This window comes from Prionailurus viverrinus, chromosome E2 (genome assembly GCF_022837055.1).
Source record: "Prionailurus viverrinus isolate Anna chromosome E2, UM_Priviv_1.0, whole genome shotgun sequence".
Classification (NCBI taxonomy): domain Eukaryota; kingdom Metazoa; phylum Chordata; class Mammalia; order Carnivora; family Felidae; genus Prionailurus; species Prionailurus viverrinus.
In genome coordinates, this window is record NC_062575.1 from 1,406,411 (window position 1) to 1,414,286 (window position 7,876).

Sequence of the window (7,876 nt, forward strand, 5' to 3'; positions counted from 1 at the left end):
AGTTTCATGCTTATCATTCACTGTTTTTAGAGAAATGCTATTACAGACACCCAAACAGAGCATGGTCCATAAGATAAAACCATCAAACAAGAACAACAACAACACACACACACACACACACACACACACACACACACACACACACCCCACTAACATTTTTAAACTTTATATTTTCCTGATGCTCCAACATCCTCATACCAGGTGAACACCAGGTAACCAAATGTACCAGAGTGGCCTGCGTCACAAGTTCCCCTTCTTGCTTTCCCTGTCTGTGACTCCTGTCTGTCTCTCTTTGTTCTGTGTCTCTGTTTCCTTTCTGCTCCCCTCCCATCTGGCCTCTGCGACTGCACCTGGCCTCCCTCTTCTAGGACCTGTGAGTATAATAAAATTCTTTAATTTCGTACCTCCCCAAGAGTAATTTCTGCTGCCGTGTGGGAGTGAGCCTTGAAGACCCCACAAGGGGGGTTACTCCTCCACTTGGCCCACAAGGAGGGGATGATCGGACCTCGAGAAGTCCCCAAGAGATGCCCTTGCCCACGCACTTACTGCTTGGCTCCCCCCACCCCCATCCCCCGGGAAGGCCCCCCTGTTGGCTTTCGGGGCTGCTCTGCTGCCCTGTTGCCCCTGCCTTCCATGTGAAGCCAAGTTGCCCTGTCCCCGTCCCCACAATGCACCGGGATGAGGATGCCCAGCCACCCGGCTTGCGAAGCAATACTTCTCAGCGCGCCTCTGGTGACCGCGATGTCAGGAGGTCCCCTGCCACTGAGCCATGCACCTCCCCAGAGCGCTGCAGGGCGGGGGACCCGTACGCCGACCCGGTGCCTGCAGCAGCCCTCAGGGACAGGTCGCCCGTCCCTGGACAGCCCTCCCCAGCCCCTCCTAAAGGGTCCAGGCTGCCCCTACCTTACCCCGCATCCCTCCCAAGGTCGCTCGTGGCCCCCAACACCTCTGAGGCTGCTGGGGACGCCCTGCTGGAGGGGGAGCCACTCAGAACCAAGGGAACATGGTCAGGTGAACAGCCATCGAGGAGGGAATCAATTAGCCACCCACAGAGAAGAGCCATTCTAAAGGTTTTGCTAAGAGGAGAAGCAGGAAGAGAAAAGGAAAAAGAGAAAAAGAAAAAGAAAAAGAAAAAGAAAAAGAAAAAGAAAAAGAAAAAGAAAAAGAAAAAGAAAAAGAAAAAGAAAAAGAAAAAAGGCAGAAAGGGCAGATTATCCTGCGGTTGGGGCCTTCCCAGGGAAGGCTGCTGCCCAGAGAGACTGGGGCCCTTTCTCCTCCCCCTTCCCCTCTCAGTTTATCAACCAGAGACAGGAGCAGAGTAAAAAAACAAAAGGGGGGGGGGTGCTGGTGTGTGTGCCACTTTAGGGACTATGAGCCCAAGATGGAGGAGAAAATAGAACTTTACAAACCCTAGGCACTAAGCAAATGCCAGGGGTGGCAAACTTAATGCTAGCTCTAGACTACTAACTGCTTTAAAAACAGACCCCTAGATACGGGCAAAGAAAGAGAAAAGGCGATCAAACAAATTGTGTGTGTTGGTGTGCATACGCATAACAAGTTCCGTAATCTGATCCAATAGGATCCAAAATTTATACACTGAAGAATTTCTATAACAAAAAAAGATCAAAGTGGCACTGACTGGCTTTCCTGCCTGTGCAATCTAGTTCTACAAAATGAACACGTGCTGAAATGCACCAGCAGACAAAACGTTATGCACTTAATCAATCCTGGGGCTCAAAGCGTTGTTTCAACTTAGGACCCCGTTCAATTTATCTACTGCACCCCACTATAACCTAAAGTAAGTGACTACATGGAAAACTTTTTAATGGTTATGCCTCACTTTAACTGTAGTCTTTCCCATAGTTATAGTAGCTGTTGCCCTAAAATATTCATATTAGGCAGAGATGCTCTACATAATAAATAATGAAATTAAAGAAGTTTTGACACTTGCACATTGGTTTGATAAATGAGACCCCATGAACACCCAGCTAAAATAGTTAATATGGCCCAGTAAAGTTAAACCAGGACCTTCACTATTAAAACGTATCACATGAGGGGCACCTGGGTGGTTCAGTCGGTTAGGCGGCGGACTTTGGCTCAGGTCATGATCTCATGGTTTGTGAATTCGAGCCCCGCTTTGGGATCTGTGCTGACAGCTCAGAGCCTGGAGCTTGCTTCAGATTCTGTGTCTCCCTCTCTCTCTGCCCCTGCCCTGCTGGCACTCTGTCTCTCTCTCAAAAATAAACAAAAAATTTTAAAAACGTTATTATATGAAACCCAATTAACAAAGGGGTGATTATCTGTTTTTCCAGCCCAGTTTTGCCTGTTTTTAAATCTTGGGGGTGGTGAGACAACGCCTGGTGGATGTCTACAACCTTCTTGCTGTGGTCCCATCCATCAAGACCCCATATCTAACACCCAGGATTATGAAAAGTACTGATTCTACTCAATCAATAACTGGCAAATATTTTGCACTTATAGATTTGGCTAACATGTTCTGTTCAGCTCAGCCTATTTTAACAGGCCCCCAAATGCAGTTTGCTTCTATTTCCAAAGGGACACAATAAATCTTTGCTACTCCATCCCTGGGCTATCCCAACAGCTTTGCCATCACACACAATTTGCACACAGTTCTTGACGACATCCACCTCCCTCCAAAAGCATGGTTGTGACATTATATTGATGACATCCTCTTTCAAGGAGATTCATTTGATGCACATATTTAGTCTGACATTTAGGGGCACGTGGGTGGCTCAGGGGGTTGAGCTTCTGACTTTTGATCTTGGCTCAGGTCATGATCTCACAGTTCATGGGATCGAGCCCCACGTGGGGCGGCGCTGACAGTGTGGAGCCTGCTTGGGATTCTGTCTCTTCCTCTCCTCTGCCCCTCCTCACTCCCTCTCATGCTCCCTCTCAAAATAAATAAATCAACTTAAAAAAAATTTTTTTTAAAGTCCAGCATTTAGTCCTTGGGGTTTGGTGGCAACATAGTTCTCATTTACAAATTTTACTTATAAATTAAACTCAACAGCCACTTCTGGTGTCCTCAGAAACTCCTTCACTAAGAGGCTTTGGCAACCTCTTCTCCTGCCTCCTGGTGTGTCTGGACCAGTATGACAGCCATTAGCTGCCCCAGTGCCTCTGATGCAAAAAACTACCCCTCTCAGCCTTGGTATATGCATCATTAAAACAACAAATAACTAGCCACACACCAAGCTTTGCTGGAAGGGGAGACTCTCAGCAGAGAGCCTGTGGCCCTCCACCTCCAGCTTTCCATTATGCTGTGGGGCATGGAAACAGCATCCCACAGGCATCGCACAGCTACCAAGGCCTCCCTAAGACAGGATGGAACCAAACCGAGGCCCTATGGCATATTCCATCTGTTGGAGGAGGTGAGACCTCTGCTGCCCTTGGTCCTGGTATATTCTTTGCTCTCTACTAAAGTGTGCATGCCTATGCTCCTGTGCCCGATGGGAAATTTGGTAGAGATTACTACTACATATGCAATTTCCTAAAATTAAGAGAAATTATTGCTTCCCCTAGGAGGTACCTGCCTCATATCATTCAAACAAGTAAGTCCCCCACTCTTTGATGTATTTCCTACCATACTCCTTCAGTTTTCTACCATAATCTACAACCATGACCACACAACCATTCCTTCCCTTTGGTTAAGCACAACAACACATTCTCATGGGTACATTATACTCTAATAATGGCAACTGTGGGTTCTGGTAAGCCCCAAACCCCAGGCACAGCACTTTATTTTAAAAGATTATTTTAGGGGCGCCTGGGTGGCGCAGTCGGTTAAGCGTCCGACTTCAGCCAGGTCACGATCTCGCAGTCCGTGAGTTCGAGCCCCGCGTCAGGCTCTGGGCTGATGGCTCAGAGCCTGGAGCCTGTTTCCGATTCTGTGTCTCCCTCTCTCTCTGCCTCTCCCCCGTTCATGCTCTGTCTCTCTCTGTCCCAAAAATAAATAAACGTTGAAAAAAAAAATAAAAAAATAAAAGATTATTTTATTTATTTATGTATGTATGTATGTATGTATGTATGTATGTATGTACTGACACCCCCCCCCCAATATATTTTCCCTAACAAAACCATATGCCACTGTGCAATGGTTACACTGAGGATTTCCACAGTTCTTTATCCACTGGTTCCAAACCTTCCTCAGAAGCCTCATAGGACTTTTCCTTGTTGTCACCCTTATCAATAAATTTGTCTATGTGGCTAAGTCAAGCAATATCACTGACTCTTAATATCGCCACAACCCAGATGACAAGCGGTACCCATCCTAGTTAGTATTGCTAATGATGTTGAGGCATCACAAAATAGATTGTGTTGTAAACTGATAAAACTTCAAATTTTTCTGCTGCCTCATCATCCCTACAAATAGACTATGAGCACCCCACCGGATGACCAGTTGTACATACAGTGTGATCACTGGTCACTGCCACACGTTCCTCCTCTTGCCCTCCCTTGACTGTGACCTAGGGACATTCAATCACATCAATAAAGTCCCTTCATGCCTTTTGCTTCTGTATCCCCCCATTTCCTTCAGTAAAGACACTTGCCTAGGGGTCCTCACTCTCTTTCTGGGCTCCCCACATACTTGCTTGAGCCCTATGCCTGGGCACACTCCCAATATGGCTCCTTGAGTGGGGTATGGGGTCTCCCTTGTCTAGGATATGTGAATATAACAAACCCTTTATTGCATATGCCTCCGTGAGTGTAATTTCTGCATCCCTGTTTGAGTGATTCTTAAAGTTCCCACAAGGGAACTCATTCCCCCATTTACAACATGCACAGCACATGCACAATGAATCATTTACCTGTCATGAGATAATAGGTGTATACTCAGAAGTTATGAGCTGAGCACGTTCTTACATGTCTTACATGTAAGAAGATGAAAACACTGAGTTCAATGTATTTACTTAGGAAGAAGACTCCAGATGCAGCAATAGAAGACAAGACAGAGGTTAATATCAGGCACCCCTGGGACAGGAAGGTGAGAAAGATTGAACATTTCAGGAACCCTCAGAAAACATGCTTCTTATCCATAATTATCAGGGCTCATATTATAACCTCAGGAGAAGCAAGATAATTAAATTTCCACATGGTATTTATTAGGTTTTCTTTTTTAATTCCAGTATAATTAACATACAGTATTATATTAGTTTCAGGTATATTAGGTTTTCTAATAAATATTCTATTTCCGTGTTTTGCCAAAAAAGAAAATCTATTTACCAAATTACATCATTTCCTTGGGAGGGACAGTGGCCATCACGGTCACAGGGCACATACGGAAAGGGGGCATTTTACCCTCACGGTAAAGGTTCGGGCCTCCAGGAGGTCAGCCCCTTGTTGGGAAGTGACTCGTGTCATCTGTAACTGCACTGACCTTGCCTGTACAGGGACTTGAGGTTGTCTCCGAAGAAAGTTTGTGAAGTGTTTCAATTGCTATACCCTGTTAATCAGTACTAATTTGTCCAGAGAGAGCGGGGGCGGGAGCAGCGAGGGCAAGCATAACCACAAGGCCTGAAAGGGCCAGATGGAGAGGACAGGGGAGGTGAGGGCAGTGAGGTCTGGGCAGGGGGGATGGACGCTGAGAACAAGGTAGGGCTGCGTTTGCGGCCAACTTGAGGGTCGCATCTCCCAACTAGAGTTACCTTTTGTTTCCGGGAACCACGTACAGTAACAGGTTTGAAGAGGAGAAGAACGAGGGGGAGAGGAGAAGGAATTGCCAGTGTTCGAGAGGACCCAGGAGGAAGTGGAGAAACCTTTAGGCACTGTTCACTCAACTCTGTGAAGCACCTAACAGGTTGCCCATTCTTCTCAGTGTGTGAGAAAGACCACAGAAGGATACCAGAAACCTGCCCGACCAGTTAGAGAGTAGCGCGGGGGTGGGGACAGGACGAGCTACTCAGTAGGGTGGTAAGGGGAGGCCTCATTGATAGGAGCGAAGACTTGAAAAGAGAGGAGGGGGTGCTCGGGTGGGCAGCTGAGGAGGTGTGATCAAAGCAGAGGCACCGGGCGCTAGTGTGTTCGGCGGAACCGGCAGCCCGTGCCCACGGGACCGGGAGCGCGGAAGGAGCTGGTCGGGGAAGCGGACACAGGGCAACACGGGGCCAGGTCCTGCGAGGCTCTCCAGGCCTCTGCAAGCATTCTGCCTTTTCTCAGAAGAACTGAGAAACGCTGCCGGGTTTTAACCAAAAGACTGACATGCTCTGACTCATACGCTGACTGGTAATGTCGACTGGCGAGTGGAGAGAGTTGGCCATTTTTTTTTTTTTTTTTTCTCTCTGCACTTCTGGTGCACTTCAATTAGTTGTATGGGAGGGGTCGAGGGAGAGGAAGAGATTTTTAGGTCTTTTCCTTTAGTAACCCAGAGTGGTTTCCTGCACCCTGTCATTCCATTCTCTCTCTCATTGCAGGCCGCCTACTGCCAATAGGCTTCTACCTACAACTCCTGTGGCAGTGGTGTTAGCACAGCCCGCGAACGCTTATGGTCACTTCCCAGCCTTCTAGTATCTTCTACAGCCACTCTAGTATTTTTGATGCTTGAGGCTCTTTTCTTGAAATCAATCCCATACTCTCCCATTTTTCCTTTTTCCCCTTATCAACAACTCATTTTCTGGTTCTTTTGTAAGATGTTATTTCTCTGTTATTCACATCATGAATAAGGATGCTTCTCTGAGGTCCAAAGAATGGTTAATATTAATGATAAATTTGGAACAAACTTTATCATGGAAGGACATAGTCCACTCAGACTCTCTCCTCGGTCCGCAGCATCTCCTGACCTAGATCTCACTATTCATTGCCCCCCCTCTGGGGACAGATTGTCAGTCTCCACAGATCACAGGAAAGTTTCTCTCACTAATGTCTTTCCCTTCTCGGGAGGGCATTGACCACTGTGAATTGTCCCTGCTAATTGACAGAACAGACAAAAAGCTTTCCAGAGTTATTCTCAACTTCCCAGACAGGCACTGCCGTCACTGTACCAGGTGATTGGATAACGTGAGGTGAGATCAGAGAATTTCAAATTATGCCTCAGGGATTTACTGATTCCCCACCACCCATCCTCTGATTGTTGTGACTGTCACCACAGACCACAGGTCCAGACTCCTTTAAAAAAAAAAAAAAAAAAAAAAAAGGCAACACTGTGGATGACTCTCTGTATACCAGTCTGAGACGGAGGCTCAGAAGAAAAGGTCTCTGCATTGGAGTAACAACGTGTAACGTCTGCAAAGTAACTCTGCTTATCAGGGTGGGTACTGGTATTGACACACGCTTCCACACATAGAGATAGGACATTTTCTGAGGCATGAACCACACTTCTGAACACAGCGGCAGCTAAGAAATCCTACGTCCGTCTCTGACTCCTCCTATTTCAGTTGGTGTGATCATCAGTGTCACTGGTTGGCAAGGAGGGCATCTAGTTACTAGATGGTAATTCTGTAGTTAGAATTTCAGACTCCGCTTTAAGGATCAGCAGGAGTCATACTATTGTCACCTCCATGTGTGTGACGAGGGATACGACACTTGGTAAGTTCTCTGATCACAGGCACCCGCTATGTACTTGAGTGACAGTCATCAAAATGTAGACATTTACTGCTCTTGGTTTGAACCCTGGATGTGATTAAAGGATCATCACACAGTGATGGATATCTGTGGTCCTTAAAAGAACTTCTCTTGGAGAAGGGAAAGCAGTCTGAAAAGGAAATTACACAATTAGCCCTAGCATACCCTAGCGGATGAAGTTCGAGGCCAAAGCTCGAACTTAGGTTTTCCATTATTGTCTGCTGGACCCTCCACATGCTGGTAAATAGTATGTTCCTTTGTGTATTACAGACGCAAGGGAAAGTCAATCACAGAGAAC

At 46.6% G+C, this 7,876-nt stretch overlaps 1 protein-coding gene across 1 annotated transcript in view; it reads right to left on the reverse strand.

The window, feature by feature from the left end:
• Window positions 1-7,876, reverse strand: part of LOC125152410 (zinc finger protein OZF-like) — a 516,059-nt gene that overhangs the window by 163,664 nt on the left and 344,519 nt on the right. The gene's annotated exons all lie outside the window — the stretch shown is intronic.